The sequence below is a fragment of the Parasteatoda tepidariorum genome, chromosome X1 (assembly GCF_043381705.1).
Source record: "Parasteatoda tepidariorum isolate YZ-2023 chromosome X1, CAS_Ptep_4.0, whole genome shotgun sequence".
Lineage (NCBI taxonomy): Eukaryota > Metazoa > Arthropoda > Arachnida > Araneae > Theridiidae > Parasteatoda > Parasteatoda tepidariorum.
This window is the reverse complement of record NC_092214.1, coordinates 78,438,062-78,455,836: the sequence shown is the minus strand read 5'-3', so window position 1 is coordinate 78,455,836 and position 17,775 is coordinate 78,438,062.

Here is a 17,775-nt window from a genome sequence, read left to right as displayed (position 1 = left end):
AATAAAATTTTTATGTCTTGGGTTTTACGAGGAACTAGTACTATCACATGTTGCAAACATAAAAAAAAAGGAATTATATTTCATTGTTTATTTATTTATTTATTTTTATTTATTTATTTTTTTTGTTAATATTTCTGAGTTTATCCTAATTTTACTGATTGATGGATTGTAAATAAAAAGTTTGTTTTCAAAATTAATAGTAACGAATAAGATTTTTCTTTGGTACAGAAAGCATGTAAGGATTGTTTATTTTATTTTCCTAACGTTTCTAAGTGACTCTCTCTCTCAATATTCTGGACTTCCAAATAAATTTATCTTGCTCCAATAATTTTTTCGGTCTATTCAATGAAAAATGTCTTTTTATTTAGGAAATATCTAGGAATGTGCCAGAAAGTGCTTGCTCCATTTTTTTCGAGAATTGACACTATTTCTTATCATTGAATTTTATTGAAATGCAATAAATCAAGTGGTGGTTCAGTTTCAAATATTATTGCTGAATAAAGAATATATTCTTTCTGGGTCATTCTAAGGAAAAGAAGAAATTTCGGTCATTTGATATTTTATTATGAAAGTTCTTTAAATGAATATATTAAGTTATAAACCTTAATAAATAAATTTATAGATTCCATTAAAATTGTCAAATTAGTAAAAAAATATTAAAAATATTTTTCTAAACTGGTCCACAAATAGTGATTTGTCACGTCTGGGGACATACTGTTTCCTACTTTTTTTGGCCTTATAATCAATAAAAAAAATTATAAATAATATAATAATCTCAATAGTAAACGGTTTTGATTGCAAATACTTGACTCAAATTGACAATTTGCAATATAAGCTTTAATGCACACTTAATTTCAACTTAAATGCATGTACCCATGTCATGTCTGTGTACAGTGAAAAAAAACTAAATTCTTCCAAATGGCAGCATCACATTTTTACAGTACATGAATCTCTTTTCAAGGTACTATTTTTTTTAAGAGATTGAAAAAATAGTGCATCTTTGGTCTTTCATCATTTGTATTTAGAGGGTTTTGGAAATTTCTGTTATGTATAGACAGGGCCAGCCCCACTAGAAATGGGGCCCTAATACACACACATATATGTGGTGCTTTGGAGAGGAACGACAGTTTTTTTAGACGATGGAAACATTTAATAACATAATGAATTATTCACACATATGATGACATTTGAAATTTTTAGAAATATTAAGTTGAAAAGTGTGGGTAGTCTGCCCCGATGATTTGAACAAGAAAATGAGCTGTCAGCCCCAGTTGCATAAACATAAGCCCCGTCTGGGCTATGCAGTTCAAAAGATATGGGCCTGTGCCCTGTTATCACAACCATAAGCCCCGTCTGGGCTATGCAGTTGATTGTTCAGCAACAAAACGAAGACTGAGTCTCTGGGTTTAAAAAAAGGAGAGGCGATGGAGCGGGGAAGTGGTGATGATGGTGAGGCGGGGAAGTTGAGACGTTGGAATCATGGCGGCAGTGGAGGGGATGAAGGATAGAGTTCTTTTCTCATCCTCTACACTCGGGCATCTTGACTTCTTGGGTCCTCACAAGCATGAATGAGTTTCCTGAAATAATAAAACAAAGAAAGCAGTATCTAATTCTACATAAGCATTTTTTTTTCTTTGATGATGATGATTATGAAGTTCAAGGCTTCATGAAATCTACTGAGGTGGATGTGATGCTTGGCCCCTCATGACCAGGGATTTTTTGGACGTCATAATGGGCTTTAGGTTTCACAGCCGTCACCTGGTAGGGTCCAAGATATTTTTTTCTTAATTTAAGTCCAGTTCCGAATTGGGTTCGCTTTATAGCGACTAAGTCTCCTTGTTTGTATATGTTTGGCTTTTTTCTACGCTTGTTAAATATCTTTCTGTTCTCCTGTTGCACTTTCAGAATGTGCTCTCGCGCTTTTTCTCGTAGTTCGTTTCTTTCACTCATTATAAAATTCTCATATTCGTTGTTGAAGATTTCTTTGATGTGCAGGTCATGATTGTTTTTTAGTTTTACACCAGTTACTAACTCAAATGGCGTAAAGTTTGTGCTCCTGGAAACGGTACTGTTTATAATAGTTTGCACTGATGGGACAAATTTATACCACTTTTCAGTGTCATCTAAGGATAATTTTGATGAAATTGGGATCAGTATTTTGTGTATTATTTCGACCTGTTCATTTCCTTTACTTACAAATGCTGTGATTTTATAATGTTCGATGTTTTCATTAGCACAATAAGTTTCAAAATCTTTTGAGGTAAAAGCTGAACCTCGGTCAGTTATGATTCTTCGCGGGTTGCCGAAAATAATTTGTTGTGTTGTCAATTTTGCGATTGCGTCTTGTGCTGTTGTTGTTTTGGATGGGTAAAGCCACACGAATTTAGTAAATCCGTCTACTACAGTTAATATGTGCTGATAACTTTTATTAGTGGATGGCAAGGGATCTATATAATCTACATGATAAGTATTGAGGGGAATCTTATCTTTTGGGATGGGGTTAAGAAATCCTTCGGCTTTCCCTGACTTTCTATTACATAAAATACACTTAACGCAATTAGCAATAATTTTCTCTGTTTTATCTCTAAGTTTTTGAGTATAGAACTCCTGCTTAACTATTTCTTCGGTATTATTAATACCGTAATGACCTTTGTTATGTACTCCACGAATAATTTCTTTTTCGAGTGTTTGGGGAACAATTAATAATTCTCGACCTTTTTCTATTCGATATAAAATTCCGTTTTTTATTAAGTATTCGTAACCGTCATTTGTTTCTACGTGTTCTTTTAATGACTTAATTAAATCGTCTTTTTCCTGAGCGGTGGCGATTTCTGCTGTAACTTCACTAAGTGTTTCTGGAAAGAGCATCGACATGGGACATATAATTTGAACCTTTATGCAAAATTTCATAGTCAAATTCTTCTAGTTGTAAAGCCCATCGCGCTATTTTGGGTGTTATTTCTTATTCATTGTTTGGGTAAACGCAGGGCAGTCTGTGTAAATTTTAAATTTTGTACCTAACAAGTACGACCCAAATTTTTTTAATGCTTCTATTATGGCTAAAACCTCTAATTCATAGCTTGAAAGTTTTTCTTGTTGAGGTGAAGTTCTACGGCTAAAATAATATATGGGATGAAATTTTTCATCATCGCCCTGCTGCATTAAAGTTTCTCCAAATCCTTTACTGCTAGCATCAGTATGCAATTCCAATTTTGATCCCTGACGAAAAATGTGTAAAATTGATTTTTGACACAAAATATCTTTTAATTTCTGGAATACTTCCATTTGTTCTTGACCGAAATAGAATTTCGCTTCCTTTCTTAACAAATCATTCAAGGGATTTGCAATTTTAGAATAGTTGTAAATAAATTTGCGGAAGTGAGAAGTAAGTCCTAAAAAACTTTGCACTTGTTTAATCGATTTAGGGGTAGGGAAATTTTGAACAGCAGCGGCCTTAGAAGCAGACGGTTGCATCGTACCGTTTTTAAAAAAATAACCTAAAAACTCAATTTCGTTCATTAAGAATTCACATTTCCTAAAATTAAATTCAACTCCGTATTCTGACGCTACTTTAAAGACACGTTTAGATTTTTCGAGGGTTTCCTCTTGAGTTTCCGACGTTATGATTATATCATCGAAGTATAATTTCAATGCACCATCTTTAATCAAATCTTTAAGCACTCTGTTTATGTCTTTGAAAGATATTTGGCGATGTACTCAATCCGAAAAGAGCTTTAGGAAATTCATATTGCGAATTATCTGTTGAGAATGCTAAATATTTTGTACATTCTGGTTTTACGGGAAAACTAAAGAACGCATCCCGGATATCAAGTATTCTATAACACGATGCGTTTGACATAGAGTCCGCCACTGTGTCTATAAGGGGTATCGGATGTTTATCTTTAATTAATTTATTATTAAGTTTGCGAAAATCAATGCATAATCGAAAATCACTTGAATTTTTTCGACAAACTACAATCGGAGAATTAAATTCTGAGCACGACTCTTTAATTACACCGTTCCTAAGCCATCGTTGTACTTGTAAATCAACAAAGTCCTGTTCTATTTTTGCTAATCTACGCGATTTCAAACTTATGGGTGTTTCATGTTAGCATTACACTTAATTCAACATGTGTGATTTTTATATGAGAAAGGGAATAATTAGTTATCATTTCTATCAGCTGAGGTTTATAAACACTGTTTCACATGACTCAATTCAATCTCCTTAATCGCATCTGCTAAATGTCCTAACGGAGTAGAAAATTGTTTGCTTCAGATTTGCTTTGGGAAAAAGAGTCATAAATTGCCTGAAATAACCGATCGACTTTCAAAGTGGAGTTTCTTTTTACTCTAATTGGAAGACAAATGTTTTGGGAACCTCGAATATCATTGTTATTGTTCATATTACTCGGGCGATGAGAAGGGATTTTATGAGCTTTACTTTGGATTCGCGCATAATTAATGTGTCTAATATTTTCGACATTTACTTCCTGGTTGGATTTTGAGATCTGAATTTCATTATTAAAGAAAGTAAAGTTCAAATTTTGTAATACATTAAAACCTAAAATTATTTTATTTGTCAAATTCTCCAATACATAAAAATCAGCAGGTATTAATTTTTTATCTAAGGAAATTTCGCAATGAAAGAAACCTATTGGTACTATTAGGTGATTTCCGTTAATTCCCGTTATCTTAACATTATCAAAACTTAAACTGGGACTGTTAATTTTTTCATACAATTGTTTAGAAATAAGACATAGTTCACTCCCTGTATCCATTAAACATTGACATTCTTTACCAAGCATTTGAACTCTTCTAATGGGTTTGTCATTTTCACTTCTAGAGACATAAGAAACTTTAGTTTCGGTATTTAAATTAACGTTACAGTTCTTAACGATGTGTCCAAATTGTGAACAAATTCTGCATTTTACACCCTCTCTTTTGTATTCACACTCAGTACTTTGTATACCGTAGTTTAACAGTTATAGCACTTTAAATAATTAGGGTGATTAGCATTATGATTAGAATTACCAACATAAAATTGGTCATTTCTTTGAAAGTTTTGAGCACGAATTACAGGTGAATTTGGAATTTTTTTTAGAATCTCTTTTGGGGAAATATTGACGTGATGTATACTTATTATCCCTAACTATATCTGGTTTGTATGATAAATCTCGCTCATATTTACTCGTTCCTTTTTTAATATGGGATCTTGCAGTTTCATAGTTATCTAATTTAGATGTCAGTTCTTGAACATCTTTTATCATCGGTAATTCATCTAACATATTGTCTCCAATTTCGTTCGGAATTTTGGTCTTGATTTGGTCAACGATCATTAAATTTTAAAGTTCATCAAACGATTTAACTTCCATAGTTTTTAAATATTCTTCGAAATAAGTGGTAATTTTAAATCCGAAATCTCTCCACGATGTTGTGACTTCTTTTTTTGCGTCACAAAATTTATTTTTTAGTTGTTCTGATGTCAACTTAAGTCGGTTTAATAAAAGTTTCTTTACATAATCAAAATCATTAGAAAATTGATCGGGTTCACGTGCTATTAAATTAGCTATATCAAGAGGAAGTAATCCTACTAAAAAATTAACCCAATCTTCTTTTGGTACTTTAGCTCTACTTATTCGTTTTTCTAACAATGACAAATAAATTGCAATATCTGAACCGCTTTCGTATTTATTAAGAAATCTTAGCATTTCTTTATTCGCTGTTTCTGCTTTAGGTAAATTAATTGCAATTTTATTTTCTAATTCTAGTTTCTTTAAATTATATTCACTTTCTTCTTTTTCTAGGTTTTCTGAATTCTCCCTTTCAAAAGTTATTGTTGTTAATAAATTTGTCACTAGTTCCTCATCATAATTTTCCGATTACGTAATCGTCTTAACTAATTGTGGCACTTTGTCATTTTCTGGTGTATGTAAATTAAGTTCACAATTTATCAAATCAATTTTTCTTGCTCTACTAAGATAGGTCATTTTAAAGATAAAATATTCGACTCACAGAATTTGTAGAAGTATCATGAAGCCTCCTTCTCAGTTCACTCAGTTCAGGTGCGTCGGCTACTCAGGCTGGATAATTCACAAATGATCATAGGATTGATCACTACAGTTCACAAATTAGTTCGTCTTGGGCTATATTCGTCTAAATCCCGGTTAGAGCCCCCATAATTGTGTGGTGTTTTGGAGAGGAACGACAGTTTTTTTTGACGATGGAAACATTTAATAACAAAATGAATTATTTACACATATGATGATATTTGAAATTTTTAGAAATATTAAGTTGAAAAGTGTGGGCCGTCTGCCCCGATAATTTGAACAAGAAAATGGGCCGTCAGCCCCGGTTACATAAACATAAGCCCCGTCTGGGCTATGCAGTTCAAAAGATATGGGCCTGTGCCCTGTTATCACAACCATAAGCCCCGTCTGGGCTATGCAGTTGATTGTTCAGCAACAAAACGAAGACTGAGTCTCTGGGTTTAAAAAAAGGAGATGCGATGGAGCGGAGAAGTGGTGATGATGGTGAGGCAGGGAAGTTGTGACGCTGGAATCATGGCGGCAGTGGAAGGGATGTTTCTCATCCTCTACATAAGGATTCTAAANCAGAAGAATATATATATATAACATCGTTGTCAAATGGAAGGATTAAAACGGGTCTTAGGCAGGGAAGGAGGGTACAAAATGTATTTATTAATTATAAGACAGAGAAGTCATGAAAGTGTGCACGAAAAGTTGCGCTCCTCGGTTATATGTCAGGGAAAATCTTGCAAAGTAAAATCCGTAAAATGTTTCAATTTAGGGAAAGAGGGAAATCTTAGAAATTACTATTGGTCTATGAAATAGGTCGAGTGATTCCCACGAAGATTAAAGGGGAAAACGTCCTGCTTTTAATTAATGCATAGTTGAGCCAAAAATAGAATTAAGAACAGGATGTGGCTTTTTAAAAGTGTGCGAAAGCATTTTGATTAGATTAATTAATTGGGATAACATAAAAAGATTAATAGAAGTTTTTTATGTTACATCCCCCCTCGCCAAAGATTTTTAATTACAATCCAAAAATTTTAAAAATTATCAATTTGCAAAATCTCCCCTATGGTAGAAGTACAATTAAAATAAAAAGAATCAAATTTGCAATTTTAACAAGATGTAAAGTAATATGACTTATAAAAAAATACACATTTGTACACACGTTTAAAATAATAACATAATTAAACTGTTCGAGGAAAAAAAAATTGTAGTAGCATTATCAGCAAATTTTAGATTTTCATTTTCATCAGTTTTTATGACTTCACAGTTTTTCAGTTCCAAGTCTTTTGTTTAAAGATCACAACAAAGTTATTCACCAAGTATTACTCTTCACAATAACACATTTTGAATTAAGTCCTCAATCAAGAAGATAAAAATTTATAAACATTTTTAGAAATGTGTAAGTTAAAATGCAAAACATAAAGTTAAAAAAAAAAAACAGTTTTTCAGGAAAAATTTCAATCTGAAATTTGACTTCAGTATTGTTTTCATTTCACTTTATTTATTATTTAAATTCCATATGTATCACTTTAATAGCAAAACATCCGATTTTTTTTCAATGTCCAAAATTTGCCCTCTGTAACATTTTTTCTTCGCTTTTCTCTCATTTATTTTTCTTTCTACTTTCTATATTTCTTATACTTTTATTTTCCCTCTTGGAATTTTTATTGCAATCATTAACCCGGATTTCAGGAAAAATGTTTAAGGACAAATTGCTTTTTTATACTCAGAAAAGGTGATCAGTCTTCGCAGATTTTGCATCACAACCTGTTTAACACAATCACTAATTGATATCCAAAACAAAGCTTTCAAATTTAATATGATATTAAGGTAAATCAGTTTTTAATTTTTGACTGATCTAGCTATTTTCCTTATTTTTAATCTGAAGTGCAAGTTTAGTTAAGCTGCAAATTACCTTTTGTCTGTTTTCATTAATAACTTTTTTTTTCTTTCCTTTCGGACATAATTTTTTTTTCTTCCAAATATTATGGTTCGGATATTTTATAAAGTAATTTTTGTGCATAGATCTTAATTGGTTATTTAATTTGTCACAATCGGGAGTTAGGAAATTTATTTTCCAAATTATTTGTATTAGTTTTAACATTTCTTGGTTTAATTTATAATTTCTGCCACACCGCAATTGCATTCATATATTAAAAATTTAATTTCAATAATTATTGTAGTAACATTTAGAAGAGAAAACTTTTTCAAATGGCATTTTTATCTTAACCCTAAACACCAGTAAAACAAAAATATAAATTCTACTAACCAATAAATCGTAGAAACTATAACACGTAAAACAATAAAGATGAAAATAATTTCTTCAAGCATTTTTTATGCCAATCAAAACAATCAATTCACTGAAAATAAAAATTTCAAGAAAAAAAAATTTTCAACAGTAAATACGATCAATGTATAAAAAGTAATTGTTTCAACTGAAACATCAAGTATGAGAAAAAAATTTAAAATCATAATCTATGATTTTTGTTTATTTACATCTTTTCTTTTTAATCAATAAAAATTAATGAAATAAATGTTTTATGAGTTAAACATAAAAATACCACAAAGGATGCGTGAAAAAGTTCGAATTAGTCCAAGAAGATATTTTGAAAACCGCAACATCATAGATGAAAGTTCATAAATTAGCTTCTTCTTTAAGAAGAATCGTATTTCTCCTTGAATGAGGCGGGATGAGAACAAATTGACGATAAAATCAAGAGCAGCACTTGGAAAGGCAAAATCAACGCTTTTCGGACGGAAGAGATGGGATTTCAAATCGAAAACTTTTTAACGTCTATCAGGAGTGTCCGATGCAGTTTTTCTTTTTAGTTCAAGGGGGAGGGTGAATAATATTGAAGCTCAGCTCTCTAGTTGTATCCATCGCCTTCACAACGTAGACATAACATATAGCATAGACATATGGAAAATCGATGATCGTTGAGTTCCACTGGGCGTTGGTATCATTTATATAAGCAAAAACTTTGATGATTGAAGAATTTATTTTTTGTAGAAGATACTGGATGATATAAATTACCATTAGTAGAAGAAAAATTTCACCGATTAGTTTTCAATTGTCCATTTGAATAAATGATTTGAAGTTCCATATTTTTGATGTACCCTCAAATTTCAAATGCGATATTACATATCTTAAATGTACTATACCCTCTTCCCGATCGTTCAATCCTGCCGGCTTATAACGTCGTTGCCGAGTGGAAGGATTAAAACAGGTCTTAGGCAGGGAAGGAGGGTACAAAATTTATTTATTAATTATAAGACAGAGCAGTCATGAAAGTGTACACGAAAAGTTGCACTCCTCGATAATATGTTAGGAAAAATCTTGCAAAGTAAAATTCGTAAAATGTTTAAATTTAGGGAAAGAGGGAAATCTAAGAAATTACTATTGGTTTAAGAAATAGGTCGAGTGATTCCCACGAAGATTAAAGGAGAAAATGTCCTTATATATGTAGAGGATGAGAAGGAGATCCCTCTTTCATCCCCTCCACTGCTCCACTGCCGCCATGATTCCAGCGTCACAACTTCCCCGCCTCACCATCATCACCACTTCCCCGCACCACCGCCTCTCCTTTTTTTGAATCCAGAAAGTCATTCCTTTTTTTGTTGCTGAACAATCAACTGCAATAGCCCAGACTGGGCTTATGCAGGGCCCGACTTAGCCTAATTGGGGCCCGGGGCAAAAGCTTATTTGGGGGCCCTCCTTTGAACTATATGGAGGTATCTAAATTTTTCACCTCATTATACATATATGACAAGAAAATTGACTACAAACTAAAATAGCTGTAAAGTCCCCCCCCTCTCCGACAATGGTATCGTTCAGTCCATTTTATTTATTTTCAATTCTATGTCCATCTCATTCTATGTTCAAACAATTCTATGTCCATCATGCCGAATGCAGTTTTCTGATTGTTAACTTTGTCATCTAGCTACGAAAAATTCATATCCTTGCTGACATTAGGGCGGAATTCAGCTAAATTTTCACGATTACGACGGCTCAATTAAGCCAATCAGAAGACTGTATGTTTGTAAAATATCGCATTTTGCGATATGTAAAAATTCAGGCTTTTGATTGGCCAAATTTGTTCATCGTAATTGAAAAAATTCAGCTGAATGCCACACTAAAAAGCCATGGATTTACGAAATATAGATTTTTAGTGTTCATACGATAGATTAATGAAGAAGTTAACATAAAACAGACAGATTTTACACTGTACTGAGTTCATTAAAGAAGGAAACTTAAGATAAACTTTTAATTCGTTTTGGGGCCCCCTTTGATGTGGGGCCCGGGGCAACTGCCCCGTATGCCCCTGCCTTTGTCAGGCTCTTGGCTTATGGTTGTGATAACAGGGCACACGGCCCTTATTTTTTTATCTGCATAGCCCAGTCGGGGCTTATGTTTGAGTGAACGGGGCTGAGGGCCCATGTTTATTGAAATTTCACACTTTTTTCATAAACTATTCATATCCTATCATATATGTAAATAATTCATTTTGTTATTTTCCCTCATCGAAAAAAACTGTCGTTCCTCTCCAAAACACCACAAAATTATGGGGGCTCTAACCTGGATATAGACGGTTCTAACCGGGATTTAGACGGATATAGCCCAAGACGAACTAATTTGTGAACTGTGCTGATCTATTGTGATCATTTGTGAACTGTTCAAGCCTGTGTGGCCGATGCACCTGAACTGTGAATTCGTGATTCAACGAAACTGTGATGACTTCATGAGACTTCTACAAAATCTGTGAGTAGAATATTTTATTTTTAAAATGGCCTATCTTAGTAGAGCTAGAAAAATAGACTTGATTCACTTACTTTCTGAACATGAATTACATGCACCAGAAAATGCCAAAGTACCAGAATTACTTAAAACTATTACAGAATCGGAAAATTATGATGAGGAAGTAGTGACAAATTTATTAACAACAATAACTTTTGAAAGGGAGAATTCAGAAAACCTAGAAAAAGAAGAAAGTGAATATAATTTAAGGAAATTAGAATTAGAAAATAAAATTGCAATTAATTTACCTAAAGCGGATACAGCGAATACAGAAATGCTAAGATTTCTTAATAAATACGAAAGCGGTTCAGATATTGCAATTTATTTGTCATTGTTTGAAAAACGAATAAGTAGAGCTAAAGTACCAAAAGAAGATTGGATTAAATTTTCAGTAGGATTACTTCCTCTGGATATAGCTAATTTAATAGCACGTGAACCCGATCAATTTTCTAATGATTTTAATTATGTAAAGAAACTTTTATTAAACCGATTTAAGTTGACATCAGGACAAATAAAAAATAAATTTTGTAATGCAAAAAAAAAAAGCTACAACATCGTGGAGAGATTTCGGATATAAAATTACCACTTATTTCGAAGAATATTTAAAAACAATAGAAGTTAAATCTTTTGATGAACTTCAAAATTTAATGATCGTTGACCAAATCAAGACCAAAATTCCGAACGAAATTAGAGACAATATGTTAGATGAATTACCGATGATAAAAGATGTTCAAGAACTGACATCTAAATTAGATAACTATGAAACTGCGAGATCCCATATTAAAAAAGAAACGAGTAAATATGTGCGAGATTCTTCATACAAACCAGATACAGTTAGGGATAATAAGAATATATCACGTCAATATATCCCCAACAGAGATTCGAGAAATAATCCTAATTCGCCAGTCATTCGTGCTCAAAACGTTCAAAGAAATGATCAATTTTATGTTGGTAATTCTAATCATAATCCTAAACACTCTAATTATTTAAAGTGTTATAACTGCTTAAACTACGGTCACAAAAGTACTGAGTGTAATTACAAAAGAAAGGGTGTAAAATGCTGAATTTGTTCACAGTTTGGACATATCGCTAAGAACTGTAACGCTAATTTAAATACCGAAACAAAAGTTTCTTATGCCTCTAGAAGTGAAAATAACAAACCCATTGAAAGAGTTCAAATACTTGGTAAAGAATGTCAATGTTTAATAAATACAGGGAGTGACCTATGTCTTATTTCTAAACAATTGTAGGAAGAAATTAACAGTCCCAGTTTAAATTTTGATAATGTAAAGATAACGGAAATTAACGGAAATGACCCAATAGTACCAATAGGTTTCTTTCATTGCGAAATTTCCTTAGATAAAAAATTAATACCTGTTGATTTTTATGTATTGGAGAATTTGACAAATGAAATGATTTTAGGTTTTAATGTATTAAAAAATTTGAACTTTACTTTCTTTAATAATGAAATTCAGATCTCAAAATCCAACCAGGAAGTAAATGTCGAAAATATTAGACACATTAATTATGCGCGAATCCAAAGTAAAGCTCATAAAATCCCTTCTCATCGCCCGAGTAATATGAACAATAACAATGATATTCGAGGTTCCCAAAACATTTGTCTTCCAATTAGAGTAAAAAGAAACTCCACTTTGAAAGCCGATCGGTTATTTCAGGCAATTTATGACTCTTTTTCCCAAAACAAATCTGAAGCAAACAATTTTCTACTCCGTTAGGACATTTAGCAGATGCGATTAAGGAGATTGAATTGAGTCATGTGAATCAGTGTTTGTAAACCTCAGCTGATAGGGAAAGAGATAACTAATTATTCTCTTTCTCATATAAAAATCACACATGTTGAATTAAGTGTAATGCTAACAGATGAAACATTCATAAGTTTGAAATCGCGTAGATTAGCAAAAATAGAACAGGACTTTGTTGATTTACAAGTACAACAATGGCTTAGGAACGGTGTAATTAAAGAGTCGTGCTCAGAATTTAATTCTCCGATTGTAGTTTGTCGAAAAAATTCAAGTGATTTTCGATTATGCATTGATTTTCGCAAACTTAATAATAAATTAATTAAAGATAAACATCCGATACCCCTTATAGACACAGTGGCGGACTCTATGTCAAACGCATCGTGTTACAGTAAACTTGATATCCGGGATGCGTTCTTTAGTTTTCCCGTAAAACCAGAATGTACGAAATATTTAGCATTCTCAACAGATAATTCGCAATATGAATTTCTTAAAGCTCCTTTCGCATTGAGTACATCGCCAAATGTCTTTCAAAGATATATAAATAGAGTGTTTAAAGATTTGATCAAAGATGGTACATTGAAATTATACTTCGATGAAATAATTGTAACTTACGAAAAACTTAAACGTGTCCTTAAAGTAGCGTCAGAATAAGGAGTTGAATTTAATTTTAAGAAATGTGAATTTTTAATGAACAAAATTGAGTTTTTAGGTTATTTTTTAAAAAACGGTACGATGCAGCCATCTGCTTCTAAAACCGCTGCTGTTCAAAATTTCCCTACCCCTAAATCGCTTAAATAAATGCAAAGTTTTTTAGGACTTACTTCTTATTTCCGCAAATTTATTTACAACTATTCTAAAATTGCAAATCCCTTGAATGATTTGTTAAGAAAGGAAGCGAAATTCTATTTCGGTCAAGAATAAATGGAAGTATTCCAGAAATTAAAAGATATTTTGTGTCAAAAACCAATTTTACACATTTTTCGCCAGGGATCAAAATTGGAATTGCATACTGATGCTACCAGTAAAGGATTTGGAGAAATTTTAATGCAGCAGGGCGATGATGAAAAATTTCATCCCATATATTATTTTAGCCGTAGAACTTCACCTCAACAAGAAAAACTTTCAAGCTATGAATTAGAGGTTTTAGCCATAATAGAAGCATTAAAAAAATTTGGGTCGTACTTGTTAGGTACAAAATTTAAAATTTACACAGACTGTCCTGCGTTTACCCAAACAATGAATAAAAAGGAAATAACACCCAAAATAGCGCGATGGGCTTTACAACTAGAAGAATTTGACTATGAAATTTTGCATAAAGGTTCAAATTATATGTCCCATGTCGATGCTCTTTCCAGAAACACAGTTTTAGTGGTTACCCGAGCACTTAGTGAAGTTACAGCAAAAATCGCCGCCGCTCAGGAAAAAGACGAATTAATTAAATCATTAAAGGAACACGTTGAAGCAAATGACGATAACGAATACTTAATAAAAATCGGAATTTTATATCGAACAGAAAAAGGTCGAGAATTATTAATTGTTCCCCAAACACTCGAAAATGAAATTATTCGTGAAGTACATAACAAAGATCATTACGGTATTAATAAAACCGAAGAAATAGTTAAGCAGGAGTTCTATATTCAAAAACGTGGAGATAAAACCGAGAAAATTATTGCTAATCTAATTGCGTAAAGTTTATTTTATGTAATAGAAAGTTAGGGAAAGCCGAAGGATTTCTTAACCCCTTCCCAAAAGATAACATTCCCCTCGATACTTATCATGCAGATTATATAGGTCCCTTGCCATCCACTAATAAAAGTTATCAGCATATATTAACTGTAGTAGACGGATTTACTAAATTCGTGTTGCTTTACCCATCCAAAACAACAACCGCACAAGAAGCAATCACAAAATTGACAACACAACAAATTATTTTCGGCAACCCGCGAAGAATTATAACTGACCGAGGTTCAGCTTTTACCTCAAAAGATTTTGAAACTTATAGTGCTAATGAAAACATCGAACATTATAAAATCACAACAGGTGTAAGTAGAGGAAATGGACAGGTAGAAATAATACACAAAATACTGATCCCAATATTATCAAAATTATCCTTAGATGACCCTGAAAAGTGGAATAAATTTGTCCCATCTGTGCAAACAATAATTAACAGTACTGTATCAATAAGTACAAACTTTACGCCATTTGAATTGCTAACTGGTGTAAAACTAAAAAACAATCTTGACCTGCACATCAAAGAAATCTTCAACAACGAATACGAGAATTTTATAACGAGTGAAAGAAACGAACTACTAGAAAAAGCGCGAGAGAACATCATGAAAGTGCAACAGGAGAACAGGAAGAACTTTAACAAGCGTAGAAAAAAACCAAACATCTACAAACAAGGAGACTTAGTCGCTATAAAACGGACTCAATTCGGAATTGGACTTAAATTAAGAAAAAAATATCTTGAACCCTACCAGGTGACAGCTGTTAAACCTAAAGGCCGTTATGACGTTCCCTGGTCAGGAGGGGCCAAACATCACATCCACCGCAGTAGATTTCATGAAGCTTTGGATTTCATAATCAGCATCGTCAAAAAAAAAAAGAAAAATGCTTAAGTGAAATTAGATACTGCTTTCTTTTTTTTATTATTTCAGGAAACTCATTCATGCTTGTGAGGACACAAGAAGTCAAAATAGGCCGAGTGTAGAGGATGAGGAGGAGATCCATCTTTCATCCCCTCCACTGCCGCCATGATTCCAGCGTCACCACTTCCCCGCACCACCGCCTCTCCTTTTTTTTTAATCCAGAGACTCATTCCTTTTTTTGTTGCTGAACAACCAACTGCAATAGCCCAGACGGGGCTTATGGTTGTGATAACAGGGCACACGGCCATTATTTTTTGAACTGCATAACCCCGATGTTTGTTTGATTTCAAAATGTTAAGTTGTTAATAAGTTTCTTAACTTTATTCGTGTTTTCTTGTATTTATTTATTTATTATAAATATATATATATATATATATATATAAAACAAACAAAAAAGATTTCGCATAATTTTCAATTCATGACTTTAATAACATAACAGATCGATGAAAAGTAATGAACAGTTCGTTCTAATATCCATTTAAATACGCTTTCTTACACATTTTACATTTGATAAAAGAAATATATATATGTAACACAAAAATTATAAATACTTTTGTATTAATAACAACATTGAAACTCTTTCGTTTTCATAAAATGTCTTTGGTAAAGAATAGGTGTAGAAATTCTATTTTGGGACTTCAAGGCGGAAAACATACCATTGAATTATAATTAGATGTATATTTCAAAGGAAGAGTTATTTTTAGAATTTTTTCCCTCTTTCCATTTTAGGAAGCATTAAATGATTTTCCATAATGCGTAGAGTTACAAGGTATGTACGACTTGAGCCTCATTCTCTGTTAATATTTAATGAGGGAGTGATTGTTTTCGCATGTCTTTTCCTGAATAACGTGTTCCATAAAAGATCTGCCGGAACCGTCCAGAGTTTTATCCACGCCCCCTCCCTGGTGAAGTGGGGATGTGAACTGTTATAACCACCAACCTAGCTTTAAATAAACCTTTTTAGAACGTATTATGGCTTACGACTGAATTATTCAAGCTAAATACAACAATGATAACAGGGATGTAGCCCTGTTATACATATATATATATATATANTTTATTTTAGGGAAAGCAAGTGCATATTTAATTTTACACTTTTATTATATACGCACTTAGAAAAGAAGTAATATATATATATATATATATATATTAATAAAAAAAGAATATACGTGTCAGAAGAAAGCCTCATCCTGAAGACTAAGGAAACTATTGACTTAAAATTAACACTGTGGTTAATTGTAAAAGTTTTTGCTGGTAATAAAACATAAAAATAATTTCTAATGAGTTATTTAAGTTTTTAGATAAAATTAAAAGCGTGTATATTAAGGTTTAAGCACGGCCTAAAGAATTATTGCACTCTAAGAAAAATCAATTTTTTATTATTTTTTGAATGAATGATCGACTTCTAACAATGGATATGAATGTTTTAATTTTCAAAATTTAACGTTCATAATTTTCAAATTTCATTCATAATTTTCAATTTCAAAATTTTCTAAATTAAGAGAAAGTTGCTTCCAGCAACTTTCTCTTAAGTTGCTGGAAGCAACTTTCTCTTAATTTAGAGTAGATCTCAGATACTTTTTATTACTCTTAATCTTAAGAAAGATTCTTAGTTTAGAGACTGTCTGCTGGCATAACAGATATTGGCTGAGCTATAATAACTTTTAAAACAGTGGAAACGCTTGGATATAGCTCAGACTTAAAAATCTTGCAGCAAAAATTTTACAATTTCCGTAGTTGTTTTGTTGATTGATAAATCTCGACAGCAAATTTTGAGTTCTTACGAAAAATCCCCCCACCAACAGAGACCGTTCGACCCTTGGCAAAAACATTTTGACTCCTAAGAAATGAACATCTTAGGATCACCTTAGATTTTCACCGATTTATTGAGATCGATTATATATTTTTTCTTATGTTTTCTATTTTTTTTTTTAAATGAACAACTTTAACCATTTTTTTTCTACCATAATTATTTTAATTTTATTTTCAAATTTTTCATTATCGCTGAATCATATATCAGGCTCGCAGCCTCAAGTAGTAAAAAGGTTAAAACTTAAGAGCCGAACTTAAAAAATCATATAAAAATGTTTAAATCTCATTCTTTAATTTTGATTTATATGAATAGAAATGTGGAGATCACTGCCTTCAAAACTCTTGCCTAGGCCATAGGTTACTGCATGTATGTACACATATATGTAAATTGAAAAGCAAGATTTTTTTAAATTTGAACACCAAAATTTAAAAAAAAAAACAACTTAGTCTTTAAAAATTACCAATTATTTTGAAAAAAAAATGCATAAAATCAACATATTTTTTTATTTTCTCCCCAAAACTACGCCACTGGTGTTGCAAAATAAGACAAAAAGAGATGAAAAGGAGAGAAAAAAAACTTAGTTTTTAAAAATATTAACCACTTCCCTTACCAATTATTTTGGGGAAAAAATGCAAAAAATCAACATATTTTTTTATTTTATTGATAAATTCAAGGAACTAAAACAAAACATAATGCACAAGTTTTAAGTTGAATTTTTTTT